Genomic DNA, 23,486 nt, shown 5'->3' on the forward strand with positions numbered 1-23,486 from the left:
CCTGGGCCTTCAAAAAAGACGCTTTTTTGGTGGTCTGTGCAAAACGCGTCGACATCTGCTTCCAGCTGCAAAATGCCATTCGCGGACGCTGAAGAACTTATTTCCAAGGTAGCGGGTACAAGCGATTGGGCGTTTTAAAACCACCAGGAACAGCAAAGAGGCACGCTTCTTTGCTTGCGCCGAAACACACCGACTGGAGGCGGATAACGTAGTCGGCAGGATTCGAACCTGCGCGGGGAGACCCCAATGGATTTCTAGTCCATCGCCTTAACCACTCGGCCACGACTACAGCGAGCCCCACTGCCGCTGCGTTCTTGCTACAATCTTACCTGGATCGCGAGGCGCCGGCGGAAGCCTATTTCAAAGTCGTTCTCCGTTTCATAAAAACATTTCCAAAATACAAGCCTTGCAGACAGACACGCCTCAGAGGACTTAAGGGTGGCTTCATGTCGGAATGATAAAGTCTCCCCGTCCGGACATGAAAATGCCACTTTGTTACACACAAAAAAAGAATCAACAACAGAGAAATGCCCACAAGCATTTGAAAAGCCGCACCACGTCGCACTTGAAATAGCTCTTACATTAGTGGTAGACGCAGGAATCGCCTTTTTATTTACGCTCTTACCAACACGATGGAAAGCAAAACAAAGCAAAGCAGAGCAAAACAAAACGAACAAACGAAAACCTTGCGTATAACGCCGTTACGTGCCCAAGCGGTATTGTACATCATCCTAGCACTGCACCCCGGGGCGTACGGTATATGGGAACGAGCACACGCCACGAATCGTCTCGAATCACTCCCTACAGCTGTAAGGCGCCTTGAAGCGTGCACCCCCAACATTCTTCTTTGCGCATGTGTGAAAGGTAAACTCTTGAGCAGACTCTGAACCAGCTCTAAGGAAACTAATCCGATTAGACGTTACTTTGACTCATCTTTTTACGCTCAGTGCTGGATTACTCAAACTCCAGCTAGGGTTAGGGTTAGCATTCCCACGCTACTTAGACACTTTGTTTACGCTCAGTGCTGGATTTTGGGAACTTCAGGATGAGTGGGAATTTTCTCCTATCTGTCAATTCTGTTTTGTTTTGGAGACTCTTGGCTGCCTATGTTGTACAGTGCAGCGTGAAGGAAACATTTTCCAAAACTGTGTCAGCTCAAAAGTTGTAAGAAAACCTCTCCAGCTGCTTTAACTCTCTTCATTTTTGTCATTTAATGTGACACTCGATGTATAACTGGAGCCTCACATATGCAAATGGTGAGGCTCCAGTTCGACACCCAGTTCGACACCACTTTACAGTATATGACAAAAGCATGGCAGACTGTGCCGGACCGGCAGATAACTTCCGCTTATTTTTACCATATTAAACATTGGAAATCCTCCCACTTGTATTTGTGACACTTGATTTTGGCTCCACCTAAGACACTCTTAAATCTTCAAACACTTTTCTCTTCTCCCGCAACACTCTTGTCTGTCGGCACTATGTGGCAGCGTTGCATGACAACCCCTCTCACCACGGAAAGGAACCTAACAGCTTTGGTAAGAAAAGAGAAAAGGACCTGGCCAGTACGGGGCTCGAACCCGTGACCTTGGCGTTATTAGCACCACGCTCAAACCAACTGAGCTAACCGGCCTCACAACAGTGCTCCTCTCTGTGCTGCAAAAAATCGAACTCAGGGAATTTCTTTTGTCCTCCTTTGAATAGAAAGCCGTGTAATTCAGTGTACGGGCTTTCTCGTGCAGTTTCATGGTTCTTGTAACCCAAATCCTACACTGGCCTGAAGTGCCCCCCCATTTCACAGCATTTTTCAGCTGATTTAAAATGTACCTAAAGGAGAAGCATTATTGAAGACCATCAATTACCAAGAGCTTTTGTCAAAGGTTTTGGTGGTCATTTTGAATGACCACAGAGCGCTGTGACCTCGGTTTTACATCTCATCCAAAAGACAGCGCCCTTTTACAACACAGCATCTCCGTCACTATACTGGGGCATTGGGACCCGCACAGACCTCAGGGTGAGCGCCCCAACGCCGGCACCATTAACACCGCTTCCAGCTGGAAGCTTTGTTTTTCCCTGTAGCTCACCCTCATCCGGGTACTGACCTGGCTCACACCTGCTTAGCTTCAGTGGGTTTTTTGAGTTGCGAGTTGCAAGGGGATGCAAGTGATGGAGCCGCTCGCTGCAAAAGCCACTGCATTGGCCGGGAATCGAACCCGAGCCTCCCGCGTGGCAGGCGAGAATTCTACCACTGAACCACCAATGCTCAGTGCCTGGGCCTTCAAAAAAGACGCTTTTTTGGTGGTCTGTGCAAAACGCGTCGACATCTGCTTCCAGCTGCAAAATGCCATTCGCGGACGCTGAAGAACTTATTTCCAAGGCAGCGGGTACAAGCGATTGGGCGTTTTAAAACCACCAGGAACAGCAAAGAGGCACGCTTCTTTGCTTGCGCCGAAACACACCGACTGGAGGCGGATAACGTAGTCGGCAGGATTCGAACCTGCGCGGGGAGACCCCAGTGGATTTCTAGTCCATCGCCTTAACCACTCGGCCACGACTACAGCAAGCCCCACTGCCGCTGCGTTCTTGCTACAATCTTACCTGGATCGCGAGGTGCCGGCGGAAGCCTATTTCAAAGTCGTTCTCCGTTTCATAAAAACATTTCCAAAATACAAGCCTTGCAGACAGACACGCCTCAGAGGACTTAAGGGTGGCTTCATGTCGGAATGATAAAGTCTCCCCGTCCGGACATGAAAATGCCACTTTGTTACACACAAAAAAAGAATCAACAACAGAGAAATGCCCACAAGCATTTGAAAAGCCGCACCACGTCGCACTTGAAATAGCTCTTACATTAGTGGTAGATGCAGGAATCGCCTTTTTATTTACGCTCTTACCAACGCGATGGAAAGCAAAACAAAGCAAAGCAGAGCAAAACAAAACGAACAAACGAAAACCCTCACGTCCCGCACTTGCATATAACGCCGTTACGTGCCCAAGCGGTATTGTACGTCATCTTAGCACTGCACCCCGGGGCGTACGGTATATGGGAACGAGCACACGCCACGAATCATCTCGAATCGCTCCCTATAGCTGTAAGGCGCCTTGAAGCGTGCACCCCCAACATTCTTCTTTGCGCATCTGTGAAAGGTACACTCTTGAGCAAACTCTGAACCAGCTCTAAGGAAACTAATCCGATTAAACGTTACTTTGACTCATCCTTTAAGGGACCCTTGTTAATTGGAGAAATCAATGATTTCTAATGAATTCTGTATGCGTTAAAAGTCAGCTATACACAGTATAGCTGCTCATGATGTTTCCCGAGCCGAAACACAGTGCGTTTTTCCAAGCCATCTGACAAAGCCCGCCCACTGAAAACTGCAGCAGATCGTGTAAAGACGTTCAACTTTGTAACTACTGCACGCACAGGAAGCAGAATAAATTCCTCTTTTCAAACTGTCAAAGGTTTGCTTTGCGAACCCTGCAGGACATCGCACAATCTCTTTTGAACGGGGACAAACGATTTCTTATGGGGCGCAGTAAGTACAGACGTTTAAAAAGCTCCACTCATGCCGACGATGCAGCATGAAGGAGCGCAACCTAACGTTTGACAGACAAAAGCCGGGCGCCGCTACGAGCAATATGAAATCAAACTGACAGCACAGGGCGTTTCCCGCTGACTCAAAAGTGATCTCGACAGACGCTGTTCTCTGCATAAAGCCGAAAGAGCTAAAGAGCGTTTCTGTTGAGACGTAACAAGTTCGTTTCTTTCTACCATGATGTCACCACGACAAAATCTGTCTTTAAACACCTTGCTCTCGCTTTCACTTTCGCCGATTGTATTGCAAGCCCGCGGAAGCTGGTGTAGTGTGCTCTCACGAGGCACCAGTTCTGTAGAGTTTGGGCATTTACGGGGACAATTATTAATTGTAGCCAAAAATTATTTTTGTGTAAGTCACAAAAATAATTATTTTAATGGCTTTAGAATCCAACTATGCGATATAACTCAAACAACGCACACACACAGGTACTAATACACGAGGATACATTTATTAATACATAGAATATGCATGTAAACCTAACAGATCTTATCGAGAGGGTTATCAGAATACAAAAGGTATATATTCATTCAGTTACAAAGAGTTACATATATCAAGAGGACATACGTTCAGTATATCATTCATCTAGACCGTTTCATAATTGAACTTGATTACAACTTCTACATTAGATACTCAAAACAAGTACATAACTCTTAGGAATTAAACTGATATCAACTGGTTGGGATAACAATGGAATTCTCGAGCTGTAATGCAGTGAAGTTGAATACTCATCCAATCTCTCGGGATTCAGATCTCCTGTGGGCACAAAGGAACAGTTGCAGGCTGTTGCTGTCCAATCCGCACTCTCTGGCTAGGTGCCAGGCTGTGCTGTGCTGCTTGCGACGGTGCGCTGCTGATGCTCACTGACCGGCTAGTTAGTGTTGGCTTTAACTAGCAAAGTTTGTGCACAGGAGAAAAGATGACTGTGGGTCCCAGCAGGTCAGGAAGAGGACCGATTCGTTCCTGATGAAGCGCTTGTTCTGAATAGTGATTCAGCTGTCCACAGTTCTGACCTGTTCATGAGGTTTGCTGCTGATGCTAACCTCGGGTGGATCCTCTGGTTACTCGTGGCAACCTCCGCTCTCGACTTTTAGAACAGAGGAAAGTACTGGCACTCAGACGCACTGGCCGTTCCGTGGTTGTCCGGGCTGAGTCTCAGGATGGTCAAGAGGCGCGCTGTGAGAATGTCCTGCCCTTGGGAGCCTTCTGCTCCTGGGCCGTCCTGCCATGGATTTGTCTTGCACCCCTGGAATTCTCCTTAGAATTCTCCTACTGGAATAGTCCTACTAGTTCTCCTTCTCCAGGCTCTCTGTTGCCTGTTTTTACCTGGAGGAACTTCAGCTTGTCATTGGCTGAAAGTTTAATGGGCATCAGAGTCCCACATGGGTTACATGGCCCTACCAATCCCTGACTGGTTGATCAAGGTGAGATATGAGTCACTTACTCCTGACACCTAGGAATGCAATCCAGATGTCCATCTGGCACTCCCTAGACAGATAGGCGCCAATGGATGACCATTGATCATGATAGCCAGGCTCAGCTAAGTGCATCCCCATTTGGGAGCTGTCCCTTATCAAAAGAAAACATCTTTAAATCAGCCTGCATGAATAGTTTCTCTGTGGTGCAGCCACAGAGATGAAGAGAGAGATGGGGCCTCATTTGGGAAAGCACAGCAACACTTAATTCTGTCTTATTAACAAGCATTGCCTCTACATATCCCCCCTTTTTGAAGGTCACGAGGTCCTGAGGCGTTGTTGCCTTCAAAACAAAACAGAGTTAAGTGATGTCCCTTGTCATTAGAACATTAACCTTAAATGTCCACATTACTCCTCGAGAATTCATACCGGAACCAGCATTGGGAACAAACAGAATGAATAACATCTGGAGTATGTATAAACAAGGTAGGAGACATCATCTCAGTCTAGGCATTACAAATCAGGAAGTTCACTGTCAGTATCTGATACCTCTGTAGGCAGATATTTGGGGAAGAGGTAACTTCCTTTCTTTTGAAATGCTACCTTTGACTCATTCGTGCTACCCGGAGTACATCTTGATGTAAGAGTACAGCATTCAGAGTACATTGTCAGTCATGATCCAGCTTCCCAGCACCAGTGTTACAATAACACCGGTTCCTGTTCCCAGCCCCCCTGATGAACCATGACACCTGTGTTGGGCACCTGCCAGGGTGGTTTGGAGGTTTGTTCCATTAAAGCAAACTAACTACCTGTACATCTTCAGGGCTTACTGTTTCTTGGATTTCTATCCAATTCAATAGTGTGGCACCTGAAGGCATCCACGACCTCAAGTTTGGTCTTATGTTGTCTGGTTGCAGACCGTACAGTGTTAAGTTACCATGCTGTACTATGGCCTCCTTGGGAACTTGCAGGAAACTGTTGGTTAGGTAGCTGCATTGTGGTAGCTGTATCATGCCTGTCACAAGTTATAGTGACAGTTAAATGTGGTGTGCTGACCAGCCATTTACTTCCCATCTGCTCTTCATGGGGTTCATTAACCTCCCTCTGCTCGTTAGTAGCTTTACACCCTTCATTGGTGGATCAGTTAGACACAGCCAATGGATAGCTTTGGTAGCCATACCCATCTCAAGATTTGGAACCGAATTCAATCTTGGATTGCCTTCTGGGTGAGCTATGAGCAATGGGTTTAATGTCACATACTCCTCTACTGAGAAGAGTGAAATCAAGTGGGTTAGGATTTGTGCTATGGCTAGACTGGCTACAGTGGCACTAAGCTCCCTTAACAGGTCTTGTGTCAACATTCTGGCCTGTTGCACACAAGCATAAACCCACTGTATAACACCAACAATCATGTCCACTAGGTGGGGGATAAGATTCAACCCTGTTGCATAGGAAGTTGCCTGTAGGGTTTTCCCTAAGCTTTCCAACTTTTGCTGCTGTTGATACAGTCTGTCACTACCCTCTGGCACCTCTGACACCTGCCTTCTTGGGGCAGTCAGGGTGAGAGTGCCAGTAGCACACAAACCTACCAGAAATAGCAAACACACAACAGTGGCGGCAGCAATCAGTCCTCCCAAAAGTCTTTTCGGGTGGCTGATCCCAGTCATCTCCTTCTGAGTGACTGTCCCCTTTCTAAGCTGGCGCAGCATGTACATGGTCTCTTTCTCAGTATGCCATGTGGCATCTTGGGCACCAACATCCTGGAAATCTGAGGAGATCTGACGCAGCTGCTGATGCTGCTCCTCCATTTCCAGGACATCTGCTTTTTCGATTTGTTCATGCCTGTGCTCTAGGAACCCTGCAGGGGGTGGTGCAGCGGTGGAGCATGCCTGACCCTTGGCTTAGTGGTTATCTGGAGCACCTGAGGGATCTGGGATTGTTACTCCATTCTCACTGTTCAGGTCCACCCTGCACACTTCCTGATTGAGGAATCCCTCTATCGGCATGTTTACAATCGTTCGCTGGACGTGGGTGTAGGACACCTGCTCGCTCCCCCCTTCCCTCTCTAGGGGTTCAGGGAGCTGCCCCAGCACTGGGATAGCTAGTTCACTGTCTTCGAACTCACCATCACCCACCAGGCCCATGTCAGTGCAGGCGGGGATTCTGACACCCCCCTTTTCCATGTTCTGCACTAACAGTCGGGTGGCTTGCCCATCCAGCTCCAGTCTGGCTGAACCACTGTTGGTCAGACTCAGACTGACAAACTGAGCTGGTGGCTGTAAGAAAACCGGCTTGGCTTTCATTCCCTGTCCCTTCTGGGGGACTGGGTGTATTGGCAACCCTGCCGTTGAGGCAGGAACAATCAGGTCAATCTCACTCAATACCTGGTAGTTGTGAGAAATAATGTTACCTGACTGCAGGTTCCCTGGGTCACAGCAGAGGGAATCTCTGTGAATCTCTCTCAAATTCCTCAAATTATCATATTCCCGCCCCTTATGCAAAACCAAATCCTCCTCCCATCCCAGTTTATCCTCGTTATTATAAACAAAATCCACCTAAATTTTCAACATAAAGCATTACACAAAATCAATACCTCAACACGCCATACTCAACAACGATAATTCACCAACAGCCAGAACATGTAACTCCACATTCTCAAATAGACCTCATTTCTATAGCCCCACCCCTTATGCAAAACCAACATCCCTCCCCTGTTCTCTCTATCCGCTGGCGTTTGTAATCGTTTTTATTTTCAAATAAATTTTAGCAAAGTCATGTATTTTAAAAATATTAAGATTTCTATATTTATGTCTTTATTTTGTGGTTTCATTAGTAACAAAGGCTAAACTTTCTTGGAAAAATGTATTTTATGTAAACCATGTTTGCTATTAATTCATTTATGGCTAGAATATGTTCATAGTCTTCCAATGAAAGGAGGGTTCCTTTCGCCATAGTCAGGTTGACATTAGAAGCTGGCCACGCCCGGACTGTTACACCAAAGCATTAGCATGTTAAAGCGATTTCATTGAGGAGTCTAGCTTTCTTAACTAGTAAGTACTGTACTTCCTTGGTTTTTGAGGGGGGGAGGTGTCTTTTGCTGGAAATCTCGCCCCCTTCTACTTTGAAAATACTTGTGAAACCGGTTTAATTCGCCACAGCCAGAACTCCCGCAGAGAGGGGGGTTGTATGCAGCGTATCGGTATACAGTAGATGGGAAAGCCAGAGCCGACCGCTACGCCGCCCACGTGTTATGCTCTTCGTTTATGTCTAAACCGGAACACATCATTATATCTCATTTTGTAGTTCTTAAAAAAAAAATCGTTTGCCCAGTCAAACAGTATTGTTGTTATTGTTTTTAACCTGTAAAGTGCTTTGAGGAGCCACCTTTAAAGGCGCCATATACAATAAAGTTCATTATTATTACTATTGTTAATTTGCTGGACAGAGAGGTGAACATTATTACACAGAAGACAAAGATAGCGATTTACGTTGCATTGTGCATTGTGCTGCTGTAATACAGTTTTAAATAATTAAAAGTCTAAACAGTATCAGCTTTATTTATGGGTTTTAAATAACGGCGATTTAAACGCGATTTAAATCAATATAAATGTTTATATTGTAACGCATAGGTGACTATTCATTGTTATTAAAATGACTTAAATTCGATCATGTTGTGATTAGAAATATACATTTGTTTGGTGCGAGTGAAGTTTTATTTAATCTCTGAGCCATATTGATTCTTATGGAAGCCAATTTCCGCCAGGGAGTAAAAAAAAAAAACACACTATGGTATTCTCTCCGATGCAGTGCAGTTAAAAACATATCTCTGATGCTGTTCCTAAATGAATATCGTTTATGACCATCAGACGCTTTATGCTCCTTTTCTTTTTAACAGTAGATTGAACAGGGAGAGGCATTTCATGATGTACTTTTAACTGATGAAACAACAGTGTCTCTGGAACAGTTTTCAACCACGTTGTTTTATAAAAAGGGGAGATATGTGAACAAGCAAAACCCAAAACAAACATGTACACCATACGTACGCGTACGCGTACGCGTACGCGTTACTGAAGCTAAAAGTTTAGCCTTTTCACTAATGTAACCACTAAATAAAGACATATAGAAATCCCTACATTACAGACTGTATATGGCTAGTATTGGTAGTTTAAAGAAAAAATACAGACCAGTATTCCACTTTCTCCCTAAACATTCTGACCATGTTACTCTTTACTGTTACTGACCATATTAAGTTTAAGTGCCTGTGGGCACTTTTCCTGTCCGTGGGAGGTGGACCGTCTTTCATTAGAAGGTTAGTCTGTTCTACTCTGAGAATGTAGCGGGGGTGGAAAGTGCCCGCGGTCATTTAATTAGTATTAAAATTCGCACTGATTCCCTTGCGAAGATACGGACATAGGAATATTTGTGTGTGGTCAAAAAAATGGCATAAAAACAACAAAGTGAAGGCTGTGAAAACATTCACAATGTACTTTATACACAAAGCAAGTGTTCTCATAACTTTAGGAGGTTTCGTGAAAATGCTACAGGCGTGCCAAAATCGTTTTTTTTAAATTCAAGGTGACTTTACCGCTGTTTTCATTTTCAGATTGTGAATCAAAAAAGGCATTTAATTAAACGCACGATTGCGATTTTAATCAATTACTGTATTGATTGAAAGATACATTCTGTACAGATACAGTACAGTCACATTCTCCTGTCGTCCAGTGGTGTAAAACGAATTAGCAGGTGCTTGAGATAACATCCCACTGAGTGGAATGTTCTCATTTGTTCTCAAGTGTAAAAAGAGGTGATAATTCTTAATAATTCCGTGTCGCATTAACTAACCTCTTCAGTTTATTCCGCCAGACAGTACATTATTATAATTATATCATTATTAAGTTGTTTAGATACGCAATTCCATATTATATTCCCTGTTAATCAAATTCTAAAAGTATGCATTTGTTAGATAACAAGCGAATTCACAGAAAAGGTTAAATACTATCACTTTTCACAAAGTATATAATCCTAATATGGTCAGAAGGAGCACGTAAAAATGTTTCCCAAATAACAACATGTAAGACTTTGATGCTTAAAATGTTTAGGGAGAAATGGAATACTGGTGTGTATTTTTTCTTTAAACTACCAAGACCAGCAATATACAGTACAGTTTACATACATTAATATGTTTATATTCCTAAATTAAAATCGTTTATGAGCATGTGAAAGGCATGGTGAATCGGAGATTCTCAAGAATTACATTGTATGATTAGAAATGAATGCGTGATCGGATCAACTAAATGCTGTGGTGTTACTTTTTGTCAATGAAAAAATAAACTATTTTCGTTTACAAAGACGGTTACAAAGAATGTGGACCAGGGTAATACTTTGAGCTTACAGCTTGTCCAAGGTCATTCATTATTAATACTCTTAGTAATATCTTCAGTAAAGACTTTGATGCATAAAATATTCCTGCATAATTAAAATATTTATGATAAAGGTGGTAGGTTGTGTACTTTTGTCCAACAGAACAATCTTGCTTTTATAAAATATACCGCCTTTTTAATGTTTAATGATTAACATGCTGTAATACACTGTTTAAATTTAAAGTCTAAAGAGTATACACCTTAAATTCTTAATTGAATAAAGATTGTCCCTCAGCAGTGATCAGGATTCAAAACCGACGTTTTCTGCTGACAGCTCAAATGCTGTACAGGAGAGGTTAACCTTTATTAGCTCCACCTGGCGATTTTACAAGGTGATTCCGGATACTATTAACATAATCTAATTTGCGTCCGGTATGATGCGGTATACTGCGAAACGCCCACCGTGTTATACCGCAGCGTACCCCGCTTGTTTTGAATGGCTGCATATGTATATAGACTCTATATATACATTTGGTGCATGCCACAATTTTGGATGGTGGTGGAGGAATAGGGATTTTCTCAACACAGCAGGGACTCCAGTTAAGAATGCTGGGTTTATCTCTGAACTGTTAGAAGCTTTGCAGCTACTGACTGAAGTAGCTGTGGTAATGTGTAAATCACATAATAAAGAAATGTTTCCAGTAACTCGAGGGAACAACTTTGCAGATGCAACTGTCAGGTGAGCAATACTTGTAGAACAGTAGTCTGAGACCTCTGTGAAGCAGAGAAATGGACATGGTTAGAAAAGATTGTGGGGCTGCATGATGATGGGGTGTGGAGCTGACAGCACACCAGACGCCCTGCATGCCCTCACAGCCTAATGCCCTTTATAGCCCGACAAATGCACTCTGTTGGACACCCAGGTGGGAGTCAAATGGTGTGCCGGTTACCCAAAACTGGGTGAGAACCGGGTTTGAAGCCGTAACCACTTATGTGGTATCTGGATGTAATGTTTATCAAAGGAACTCAACTACAGTTCAGGTGCGGGTGCAACAGCTCAAAAGGCCTGCTACTGAGGAACCTTTCAAACCTGGGAAATTGAAAATTGTAAAGGGAAACCTGGGCTCTTATAATCTGTTTTCCTGGTGGGTTGCTGCCACTGCCTCTGTGTCTACCAAACACTTGATAACAGAGATAAGCCCTCGGTGGGCACTGCCCTGCCCCTTGTATTATGATCAAGGAACACACTTCACAGGGAAGGTGTGTCAGGCTGTGGCTGCATTGTTCGGAGTGAGATGGACTGAGATCACCCTCAGTCTGCTGGAACAGTGGAATGAAGGAACAGATCTCTGAAAGATCGACTAGACATCAGACTGAAGGAACGCCATGGGATGCGGGCTGGATCAAACAGAACTGTGTAACAGCCTGTTTGATATCATCACGGGCCAATCAATGAAACTTCCTGGAGGGATGAATTTAGCTGGAGGAATGGATTGTTGAATTTGCTAATTCTCTATTGTAGTATTGTAGGTTGCTAGGACTTAGCAAAGCACATCTATGATGAAGAAAAATATATATCATAATTATAATCCAGATGATTGGGGCATTGGTACATGGCTACAGTCTGTGCTAGGAACATGGAGAGGGTCTCTGGTTCAATACATATTTGTGGGTCTGGTATTATTCGTTATGATCATATCGTTAATATCCTGTTTGAAAAACATGTGGACTAAAGCTGCTGCTTCTGTGCTAATTGTACACCCTGAAGGGATCATGAAGGTCAAAAAATGATTTCATGGGAAAGGTTCTCTTATCTAGTGGCAGAACCTGATGGGTAGAACAATATAGCTTTAAGGGGGGTTACCCTTGGGAGTGATTCCCCTAGATGCAAATGATTATTGTGGTTTGTTTGCTCATAATAAGATGTTTTGCAGGAACGGAACAAAGAGAAATTTTACAACTTCAGCTAGAATTGTTCTGCAAAACGTCACAGCTGAGGCAGGGGAACAATGTGTAGATTTTTCTAAGAGTTATTACCCAGTTGTTGACCAATCTGTTGACCAATGTTGACCAAAAAAGCCTAAGATTATACTGGGCTCCAGCCCACAGGGATTTACCTGTGCTGTAAGAACTAATGAGTGAATAAGGAGACTGGATTCTGGTGAAAGACTTCAGGAAAAACAAATGGTGTTCACTCAGGTGGAGGGGGCTGTACCAGGTGCTGCTGACCACTGCCACTGCTGTGAAGGTCACAGAAATGGTGCCCTGGATTCATGCTTCCCACTGTAAAAAGGTCACAAACGAACTGAGCAAAGCGCAGGAGTGATGTCTCCACAAGGACAGATGGGGATAACCTGCGTGGGACTGATGTGCACAGCCTTTTTCCTTTTTATGTAGAAGCCTGTCACCACCCCAAAAGAGGAAGAATCTAAACACGAAGCCTCTTTGTATACAAACTGGCTGAATGAAACTGATAATGAGGGGGATATGAGTAATTTGTGGTATAAATTTATAAATCATACTGTAAAGTTAAAGAAATTTAATGCATCTTGTTATATATGTGCTTTAATGCCTCATTCTACAGCCTCACCCATGCGACTTTTTATGAAATGTACTCTTTTATTAATATCACGTTAGAAGGCTTAGACGCTATCAAACAAGAATTAAGGGGAGTTAGATTAATGGTACTTCAGAACAGGTTCGTGCTGGACCTTCAAAATGCAGCATCTGGAGGAGTCTATGCTTTAGTAGGAGACTCCTGTTGTACATATATTCCAGCTAATGACGATGATTACGGAAATATTACGCTCGCTATTCAGCATTTGAAAGAACTAAAAGACAAGGTGAATAAAGAGAGAGGCATAAAAGATACACTGGCTTTTCTCTCCTGGTTAGAATCACTGTTTGGGCCAGGGGGAATGTTTTTCTTTTAAGTTACTAACACCGATTATAGGGGCTGTGATACTTGTCTTCCTGTTTTTATGTTGCTGTATGACATGTATTATTCCAATGCTTCGAAATATGGAAATATGGTACCTAGGGGGATAAACTGTTCATCCTTCCAGTCTGGAGAATTGGCAGCTGTCTGACGTCAGTAAGTGATCCTTAAAAAATTAATAGTTCCATGACAGTGTGCATCACCAGAAAATCAATTTCAATGCATTAAAACTCTTGTTATCCTTCTGATCATTGAAGTGTCATTGCCCCAGCACTGTATACTCTTACTTTTGACGCCTGTCTGAAGTTGGATCCATTTCTAAGAATGGTGACTCACATATCCTCATGCTCAACTTTGGCTCAACCACACAAACTATGAAGTTAATCATCTGCTTTTGCTCCAAGATTTGTGTTACTAGGCTCTCTCCTGGGGATCCTCGTGTTCAAACATTGCCCTTATTGTGGATGATCCATGACAGAATTCAGGGAATTCAGAATTCTGATACCTCAGCTCAGATTCTGACTGGGCAGACTGTCATTGCCTGGTGTGAATGTGTGCATATCTGTTTTTGTGCATGTTCTGTGGCCTGTTGTACAGTACATCACAAATGAAAGGGAAATGGAAAACTAAAATAAGACTCAAGTGTTTTATCTTTCATTAACAGTGTTTCATTAGTATCTATGCTAGATCCTGTCATCCACTGCTTACCACGACAGGCTCTAGCACGGGATAGCAGCTAATACATTTAACAATCTCACTGCACAATGTTGTATATTCAAGGGCTGATCTTCTGTACTTTTTCTTTCACTTTTCATTTCCTGGAAACTCAGTCCTGCCAGGAATAATCTGAGAACATAATCAATCTGAGTGAAATTCTAAGCAGAGGAAGATTGTTTTACAGAGTCAACAAGGTCTAATTCAAGGTCATCAGCACTAACAAGATTCTCTCTGGAGACAGGCGATAAGAAAATTGAAAGTGTGTATTGTTACACAACAGCAGAGACTATGAGTTATGCTATCATGAGAGTGGTGATGGATTTTTTTCATTGCTTAGTTTTGCAGGTTCTGTACATTTGAACATTCAAAGTGACTAAAGTAAAGGAGTTTTCCCTTTTTACCACATAATTCCCAAAGATCAACACTAATAGAAAGCCTAATTCCAGCCAAGATTCAATTACTGTCTCTCAGGCATCCCAGCAGTGGATTTCATGACTTCAGACAGCCATCTTTATCAGTGGAGAACTCAATGCTCTGAGGTTTACTGGCAGAGTCTCACACTGGGTAATATGTTGGTAAATAATGTCCTATGGAATTCTACTATTGATAAATTCTACTATGGAACTGCGATGTGTCCTGAAAAAATCTTCTATGATAGTGGTACAGTCCATCACACCCCACCTACAGCCTTTAAAAGAGAAAAAAAAAACTGACAACAACAAAGTAAGTCTGGTGTAATCAACTAGGTCTTGCAAACATACTTAACCTCTTCCAGCTACCAACATTACAAATGCTGTTTACACATTAGATGGTTATTTTTTGGCTTCTGATATTATGGTGGAAAAAGAGCCCTGGAATCTTTGTAGAAGGACAAAAGACGGAAAGAACAGGCAGTGTAACCATGGCGAAGAGAAGGGAAATATTGGAGAGAGCTTTTTTCATACACTTTTTATCATTGTTTTTCCAGCCCAACAATGATCAACAAATATGGGCAGGCGTCCTGTGCCAAATCCAATCTACCTTTCTTCCAAGCATACAGGAATGTCAGTGAATTAAATATTGACATATGAAAATACCCAAAAATATGCAATCACACATATGCAGTTTGAGCAAACATAAGACAATACCCAAGTACCACAAACTACCAGGCATCATAAGCAGTTCAGGTGGGGAGCTGTGTCAGCATGCGTAGGCTGCAAAGGAACAAGTAATAGGTCTATTCCATGCTTAAAAGAGAAGAAAGAAAACACAACATTTCAGCCGTGGAGCCCTCACACCTGAAGAAGGCTCCACGGCCGAAACGTTGTGTTTTCTTTCTTCTCTTTTCATCTAGTGTCATTAGCCAGTTCCTGTCAAAATAAAATAGAAAAGGATAACATTCTAGAGAGAGTTTGAAATACCAAGGTACAATTTAAACCATATTTCTTCCACTACAACCACAATATTTTGGAGAGATCGCTGAGCCTAACTGTTCTGGCATGTCCGTTAGCCTCCGTCCTGCTTCAGCAATGAATGCAACGGGGCACATTCTGAGGGAGATGCGGTCAATCAGGTTGCAGGAAAACCATGCTATGCTTTTTTTTGAGATCCTGAAAAGGACAGAGGGGCCATGTATATGTGTGCAGCTGGATATGTTATTGCAGGTGGCGTAGCAAATTCTGCTGAAGCCCCACTGCCTGGTGTGGACGGTAGCTGTGCATGTTGCAGCAGAATTGTGCATGTGAGATCAAGGGGGCATGTCATGTGTTTGAGCACTTCACTCCCTTCCGGAAGCACGTGATTCCCTGAGTCCAAAAAATGTGTAAGTTCTTTGGATGACCTGTGGACCGATCTTTCACGATGAAGAATTCCTTAAGAAGAATAGATCTCGGCCCACCATCCCAATGCCTCCATCTGAAAACAGCAACCTCCCACTGCCCTTAGTCTGCAAGGCAGTCCTTTCAAGTGCGATGATGACGCCGGGACCTTCGTTGCCTATTGTACGAGCTGAACTTTTGTGCTCATCAATTCAAGGCTCTTTCCATCAACTCATCTTGTCTTTTGACGCTTCATGTTTTGTACTCCTTTGACTATCGGCATATCGGGTGACTGCAAACACTGAAGTTCTTGCTTACGGAGTGTGGAACAGTGTTTTCAAGTGATCGCTGTTCTGTCATGTTGACGCCGAGTGAATCTTTCTTTGGCAACATGGGCAGGCTGACAGCAGCGCGAGCTAAAGTAATGGCAAATTTCTTGACTTATTTCTGAATGTGAATGTTCTTTAGAAAAGGGATGCGGCGTTGCTTCTCCCCCGTGTAAAGGTCACGCATTCCAGACGTGGTTATGAGCGAACAGTTGCCGCAAGTGTTTGAAAAGAGCAAGAGAGGAAGCAGCCCTGCCCCGTGTGAGGATCAAACTCAGGACCTTCAGACAATGAGACTGACGCGCTACCAACTACGCCAACGAGGCCAGCTGCAGTACACAGCTGGAAAGTTTGCCTCATATGGATTTCAGTCGCCCGTTCCCTAATCTTTAGACGCCCTCTGCTGGATGTTGCATTTGCCTTTTGATCTCACCGATACTTTTTTGGTCTGTTTCTGTTGCGAGTCCGTTTTTCAGATCTCACCTAGCACAAGTCTCTCTGGCTGAAGTGGCCTCTCTGCTTCAGCATCGTGCCCTCACTCAGCCATTAAAAACGTCACTCGGACTTCTGACATGCTGACATGAAATGTCAAGAGAGAGTGGCGGAGACGCTTAAGGCAGAGAGAAGATGAAGAGGGGGCGTGGCTGCAAAATGATTGACAGCTGCATGACGCTCTCCATGCAAGGCGTGACCACAGGCTAAAGGACACCTTTCGGCACATCAAGCTCTAAGCACACACCTGGAGGACGTGGGAAATGATCCCGTTATCTCTCGCATGCAAAGCGAGCGCTGTACCATGCAAGCTAACCCCCCTCGCTGGGGTTATGCCTCGGTGTCACCTAGTGCCGCTTGTTCCCCTCTTACCGGGTGCAGTTCACTGCCCTTCGTCTGCAAGGCAGTCGTGTAATTGCAGCTTTCTTGACTTATTGATGAAGGTCTGACTGGACGAGCGAATGACGCCTCTCCCCCGTCCTCAAGCTCGCTGACAGAATAAAATGGAAAGTGCTGCCGTGGCTCATTGGTTTAGGGATATGAGTCTCGCTTAGGGTGCGGGAGGTCCTGGGTTCAACTCCTGGATGAGCCCTTGTGTGTTCTTTTTGTCCTCGTCCACAAGACTGGGAACTGCATGGGCGAATGTGAAGAAGATCCTTCTCGAACGTCCAAAACGTGCGAGAAGAAGGGGCGCTTGTTTCCAGCCAAAACTTCTCGCGTGTGAGACGAGCTGACCATCGCTGCAGGAGGTGGGAGGGTCACTCTGGTAGACAGAGCTGACCTTCGGCAATAGGATTTATACTCTCCAAGATGATATTTGCACTTTCTGGAGAGGCGATTTTCTCCACTTCAGTAGCCAGATTTCGTCGATTGCGTGGAGAGGGCTGTAGAATGTGGCAGCGCCTTTCCTGCTCCGTCCATGACAGGCGTGCTGGTCTCTGGAGAGAGAGCACGGTCCATCAGCGCACTCCAATAAAGGCACTGGAAGCAGCTGAATCGCAATGGCGAAGCTCAACGCTGGGCCGCTGGGCATATCTTACCACCGTTTCCGTAGTGTAGTGGTTATCACGTTTGCCTCACACGCGAAAGGTCCCCGGTTCGAAACCGGGCGGAAACAGACTTATTTTGTCGCCACGCACAAAAGGGGATTGGGGATTCGCCTAGCGCTGTGATCGAACAGACCCACTCACCCCTTAGTGTGGCGGGATCTGCACAGTGCATGTCGCAGCGCATCCTGCTTTCACTTCAATCCGCGTCCTGATGTACCCCGGTCTCCCGCGTGACAGGTGGGGACAGGTGACAGGTCCTATACTAACGAGGAAGACATCGCTCTCTCCGACCCCCGGCATTGTGTCCCGACCCACCGTGCTGGAAGCCGACGGGTGCTGTGATTCCTTTAAGGAGCAGAAATGACAACCGAGGAGCCGAGAGATCATTTCAGCATTTCGCGTCTGAACGGAAAACACAAACGACCAACTCGGAATGACTTGCCTTTGACGCTTTTCAAAGCGTTCTTTGTGCACGACGACTGCGCCGCCTAGCAGATACAAATGGGTTGTACAACTTTGAACTAGCAAATGGAAGAGGGCTAAGCCCCCTCTCTTTTAGCCCAGGTTCAATCTGTCTCCCAGAATCACCAGGGCGCACACACACACACCCGTGCCGTTGAAGTGCTCTGCTTCATTTCTAAGGGCAACTCAACATTCACTCCTACCCCGAGTGCAGAAAAGACAGTGTCTGCAGCAACAGCAGCTCAGGTCTCTGCACAGGAGCTAAGCTGCCCCCATCTCCTCTGCTCTGCGGCTCCTGCGGAGTGGAGTCCTGCCTGGAGCTGTGTTTGCAGGCGGCGGCTCCCCGCGCCCTGTCTGTGCGTCGTGAAATTAATTAATAACGTTAATAAATTTATAAAGTTAATTTATAAATTTATAAAGTTAATAAAGTTATAAATTAGAAATTAATAACGATATAATTATATTCATGTACCGCAACACAAGAATAGTACACGCTGTACATTGTCTGTCGATAATGTTTCTGTAGTGCTTTTTCAGCACTCAGCACGTGACTGTGCTGGTGGTGCTGTGGGTTAGGTTCCTGACTTCCATATCACACGGTCTATGATTGAATCCCATTGAACTATGACTTTATTTTTTAACAAACATTTCTTTGAAAAAATGAAACGTTTCCCTTGGTCAGAGATTAAATAAAACCTCACTTTTTTTGAGCAGAAGGTTTACTGTGACCTGAGAAGGGCCGGCATCCAATCACGGTGGTACACACACACGCTCTCACCTATATGAGCTACACGGCTACCAAGATGATCTCAGGTGCGCCGAGCTGGTACGGAACATATTGAACTGATCGACGGCGAATTGTCTCTCAGACAGGCTTTTCACCTCTGAGCTCCCTGACTGACAGTGATCAGCTAGGTAGTGAAACAGTCAGCTGCTTCTAAGCCTTAAACAGCTGCATCTCGGCGCTTCCACGGAGAGATGATTTGAAAGCCGAACATCACCCGTTGGGAACACCTTACTATCACTAGTTTAAGAGACTCTTAAGGTCTTGCAGAGGTGCCTGTCTAATAGCATGCACTTTGCAAGCTATAGGTGTTTAGGCTGAGGCAGAATGCCTGTTAACAAAATGTTTTTCTAAAGGTGTGTCCAAGTGGCTGCAAAAGGACAACACTCCTGGGGCACCGTGGCTTAGTTGGTTAAAGCGCCTGTCTAGTAAACAGGAGATCCTGGGTCCGAATCCCAGCGGTGCCTTCTTTGTTCTGTCTTCTCGAACAGTACTGGTCATTATGGACAACCGCCTACGGCTAGACTTAATTAAATGCAAGTATTCATTTCCTGTCTTTAACGCGACTTGTTTTTCTTAAAATGGATGCAACTTGCAAAACATGAAATACAAACCTTGCTAATCAGCGCTAGCGGCTGGCAAAAAAAAAGAAGTCAGCAATGTTTTTTTTCTTTAACCTTAACCCTGCTAATAGAGAAGAGTTAAACGACCGAGTCTATGCAGCTTAAACGGTGCGCATGTCGGGTCCTTAGCTGAAAGGGTGGTAAATCACGCTCACCCCAGTCCTTAATCTTTTAAAGAGGATACAAAATTGAACCTAGTCGCCACATCACATACATCCTATTCAACGATAAAAAGGTAACATCTATCCTCGTCCAGAGTAAATCTCACGTTGAGGGCATATTTTTTTCCACTTTACCATGAGTCGGGCTCGGCTGCACAGAGGAGAGAGCAGAGCAATGAGGTCACGGGGACAGGGGAGTCACATGCTGGCGGTTTGAATACGCGGAAGATCACATCCGCACTCCGGACTCTGAATCCTGCCATCCGAGTTAAGATCTCGGCGGAACCTGAGGCGCAGTTCCTTCTTAAAACGTAATCTGGTGAGCATTTCTAGAATCGTACTTGTATAGATGCAGCCTTTAATGTGTTGCTAGGTTAAAATTGATGACTTCTTGAACTTCAGTAGGCAACTGCCCTCTTGATTTCGGATTTAATTTCTTTATTACAGGGGCGCTTTTATGAAGACAGAGTCATGTTCAGGTACTTTGCTTGATGGAGGAAGCTCATTTCGGACTCTGTGATCTGCTCACCTGGAAAGGTCTACTGTACTACTACAAGAGAGAAGTAGAGTCTGGAAGAAGGGACAATTTTATGATGCTTTGGAAGGTAATGCTTTTTTTTCTTTGAAATCGAAATGAATCAGAATATCAGTGCAAAAGACAAACTCTTGGTTTGGTTTAAAGAGATATGGTTTTAAAACAGACAAAATGTAGAAAACAGGTGTTTCTCACTTTTGGAAAAGAATGGACCGGGGGTAATATTTTACTAGTTGCAGGGCTGAGATCACTGGGTTACAGTCCTGTAGTGTCACACCAGGGACAGTGGCGCAATGCATAATGCATCTGACTACGGATTAGGAGATTGTAGGTTCGACTCCTACCTGGCTCGGGTCGTTTTAAAACACATCGGGCTATTCCCCAAGTAGCCTGTGCTACTTACTGCATTGTAATCGTACCCAGTAAGAGATTTCCTTCATATAAATGAACTGCACCTGACAGCTTTAGAATAACACCTGGGCTCAGTACGGTGCTGAGAGCTCAGCGTTGCTGTTCTAATTAGCACGCACGATTGTTGCTAGTTGAAAACTTTTCCCAATACCCCGCTTCCGCTGGTTTGCAATACAATCGGCGAAAGCAATTTTTGACAGTCTCGTCAGAGACTGAGCAAGGTGTTTAAAGACAGATTTTGTCATGGTGACATCATGGTAGAAAGAAACGAGCTTGTTACGTCTCAACAGAAACGCTCTTTATCTCTTTCAGCGTTATGCAGAGAACAGCGTCTGTCGAGATCACTTTTGAGTCAGCGCGAAACGCCGTGTGCTGTCAGTTTGATTTCATATTGCTCGTAGCGGCGCCCGGCTTTTGTCTGTCAAACGTTAGGTTGCGCTTCTTCATGCTGCATCGTCGGCATGAGTGGAGCTTTTTAAACGTCTGTACTTACTGCGCCCCATAAGAAATCGTTTGTCCCCGTTCAAAAGAGATTGTGCGATGTCCTGCAGCGTTTGCAAAGCAAACCTTTGACAGTTTGAAAAGAGGAATTTATTGTGCTTCCTGTGCGTGCAGTAGTTACAAAGTTGAAGGTCTTTACACGATCTGCTGCAGTTTTCAGTGGGCGAGCTTTGTCAGATGGCTTGGAAAAACGCACTGTGTTTCGGCTCGGGAAACATCATGGGCAGTGTCCTGCATGTTTTCTGTGTATAGCTGTCTTTTAACACATACAGAATTCATTAGAAATCATTGATTTCTCCAATTAACAAGGGTCCCTTTTGAACCTGCGAGAAGCATTCCTTCAATGTAACAGATTTACTCCGGGGAAAGGCAGCATGACATTGAGAGTAGCTCAAGCTTTCAGCACCCGTATCGGACTGCGTGTATGCAGACACCGCTCAGAATCCCCTGTAAGATTCTCCTTCAATTCCGTTTTGCAGTGCTTTAGCTCTTTCAAAAGGCTTCGCTTTGCTAGTCATAATCCAAGGCTCATGACAGCATTTGAAACCAATTGCCACTGCGTTGGCCAGGAATCGAACCCAGGTCAACTGCTTGGAAGGCAGCTATGCTCAACACTATACCACCAATGCACGCCCACAGGTGCCCTGCAGGACACCACCAGAGAATGCTCACGATTTCGGAAGCTGTCTCCGGGACGTGCTGATTCCACACATCCTGAATAAATCATGATATTGTTAGTTGCTGTAGCTAGACGTTCAAATGAGTTTCATGGCCAGATGGACTGTTTCCTCCAGCGATTTCGATTTTTAAGAACTTTTATTTCCTTTTCACAATAAAATACAGGGCATCACAAATGCTTTACATTAATATACATACTTAAAACAGTATATATGATCACATCTTATTACATTTTGACACGGTACGAGTTACATAGCAACAATTTCTTTTTTCTGAAGCAAATCACATTCTTTACTTAAACATGATAGTGTTTTTCACAGTTTCTTGAGATATTGACCTATGCCCTCTATTTCCCACAGATTTTCTGCTTCCTCCCTCCCTTCTCTCCACAGATCTCTGAGGTAATAGTTCTCTCTGGTGATGAACAGGGCCAGGCTACCTGCAGCCTTGACTGGGATCTTGATGCCTTTGAACAGCCCCATGTTCCTCACTCTCCACAGGGCGTCTTTCCCACTGTTCACCACGGCCCAGATCCTGTCAAACACGTCAGGAGGAAGTTTGACAGGAGAGATGCCGTATATGACGAAAGCAGCGGTCAGGGTAAATTGGGGCGAGAGAGCCTGCAACCAATCTTCAAACTGTGCCCAGAAGGCCTTAGCAAAAAAGCAGGACCACAGGAGATGGGTCACAGTCTCCTCCTCGCTGCAGCCCACCCTAACGCAGCGAGGGCTGGGTGTGAGGACCATACGGTACAAGGAAGTTCGTACCGGTAAGCACTGGTGGACGACACTCCAGGCTAAATCTCTGTGAATGTTGCACAGAAACTTAGAGGATGTGTGTTTCCACACCTTCCTTGTTTGGGCTGATGTTAAAATGCCCACAGGGGTCTGCCTATTGTTCTGGGGTGCAAAGAAATCTTCCAGTTTTTGGACGCTGACATCTCGGAGGGGAATATGGCCAATTGTGTGAGATCTTAGAAAACTTTTAACTGTCCCATAAATTGCAGGGCATGTGTCAGAGAGTGGGACATCCAGCTTGGGTCTGACACCCCACACTCTGAACACCTCCCTACCTACCCAGAGCCTGGAAAAATAAGTCCAGGTACGCGCTGCAGGTGCTGTTGCAAAGCCTCTCAGCACAGAGGCCAGGAAAATGCACAGCAGCTTCGTAGCAATATCTGGGACAGACTTCCCCCCTGAGGGTAGCGGCCTGTACATTATTTCCCTTCTGAGTCTTTCCTGCTTCACACCCCATAGAAATTGAAACATCAATCTCCTCAGCACCGCCGCAACACGGTGTGGGATTGGGAAGGTAGAAGCCAGAAAATTCAAGACAGGCAAGAGCTTGGCTTTGATGACCAGCACCTTCCCTGTCATGGTGAGGTCTCGGTTCTTCCATTGCATCAGTTTTTTGTTTAAGATTGGCAATTTGTTCTGCCAATTTACTGTTCCCATCTCTTCTCCAAAATACACCCCCAGGACCTTAATTCTCTTCTCTTGCAGCCTGAGATCATGTCCTTCTTTTGGCTCCCTCCAGTTCTGATAAAAAATCTCGCTCTTTGATTTGTTAATTTTTGCAGAGGAAGCCAAAGAGAACCGATCACAGCACTGCAGAGCTCTACTAATTGAGGCATTGTCAGAGA

General features: G+C 44.6%; 7 non-coding genes across 7 annotated transcripts; 3 read left to right on the plus strand and 4 right to left on the minus strand.

The window, feature by feature from the left end:
- Positions 1 to 207: 207 nt before the first annotated feature.
- trnas-aga (transfer RNA serine (anticodon AGA)) lies at positions 208 to 289 on the minus strand. The gene has a single exon. It is a non-coding gene; the product is annotated as a tRNA-Ser (tRNA).
- Positions 290 to 1,559: 1,270 nt separating this feature from the next.
- Positions 1,560 to 1,633, minus strand: trnai-aau (transfer RNA isoleucine (anticodon AAU)). The gene has a single exon. It is a non-coding gene; the product is annotated as a tRNA-Ile (tRNA).
- Positions 1,634 to 2,192: 559 nt separating this feature from the next.
- trnag-gcc (transfer RNA glycine (anticodon GCC)) lies at positions 2,193 to 2,263 on the minus strand. The gene has a single exon. It is a non-coding gene; the product is annotated as a tRNA-Gly (tRNA).
- A 213-nt stretch (positions 2,264 to 2,476) lies between these two features.
- trnas-aga (transfer RNA serine (anticodon AGA)) lies at positions 2,477 to 2,558 on the minus strand. Its single transcript has one exon. It is a non-coding gene; the product is annotated as a tRNA-Ser (tRNA).
- A 15,126-nt stretch (positions 2,559 to 17,684) lies between these two features.
- Positions 17,685 to 17,757, plus strand: trnav-cac (transfer RNA valine (anticodon CAC)). Its single transcript has one exon. It is a non-coding gene; the product is annotated as a tRNA-Val (tRNA).
- Positions 17,758 to 19,328: 1,571 nt separating this feature from the next.
- On the plus strand, positions 19,329 to 19,402 carry trnat-agu (transfer RNA threonine (anticodon AGU)). Its single transcript has one exon. It is a non-coding gene; the product is annotated as a tRNA-Thr (tRNA).
- Positions 19,403 to 20,738: 1,336 nt separating this feature from the next.
- On the plus strand, positions 20,739 to 20,877 carry LOC138232897 (U4 spliceosomal RNA). The gene has a single exon (XR_011187339.1). It is a non-coding gene; the product is annotated as a U4 spliceosomal RNA (small nuclear RNA).
- The last annotated feature ends 2,609 nt before the right edge of the window (positions 20,878 to 23,486 follow it).

This window comes from Lepisosteus oculatus, unplaced genomic scaffold (genome assembly GCF_040954835.1).
Source record: "Lepisosteus oculatus isolate fLepOcu1 unplaced genomic scaffold, fLepOcu1.hap2 HAP2_SCAFFOLD_64, whole genome shotgun sequence".
NCBI classification, from domain to species: domain Eukaryota; kingdom Metazoa; phylum Chordata; class Actinopteri; order Semionotiformes; family Lepisosteidae; genus Lepisosteus; species Lepisosteus oculatus.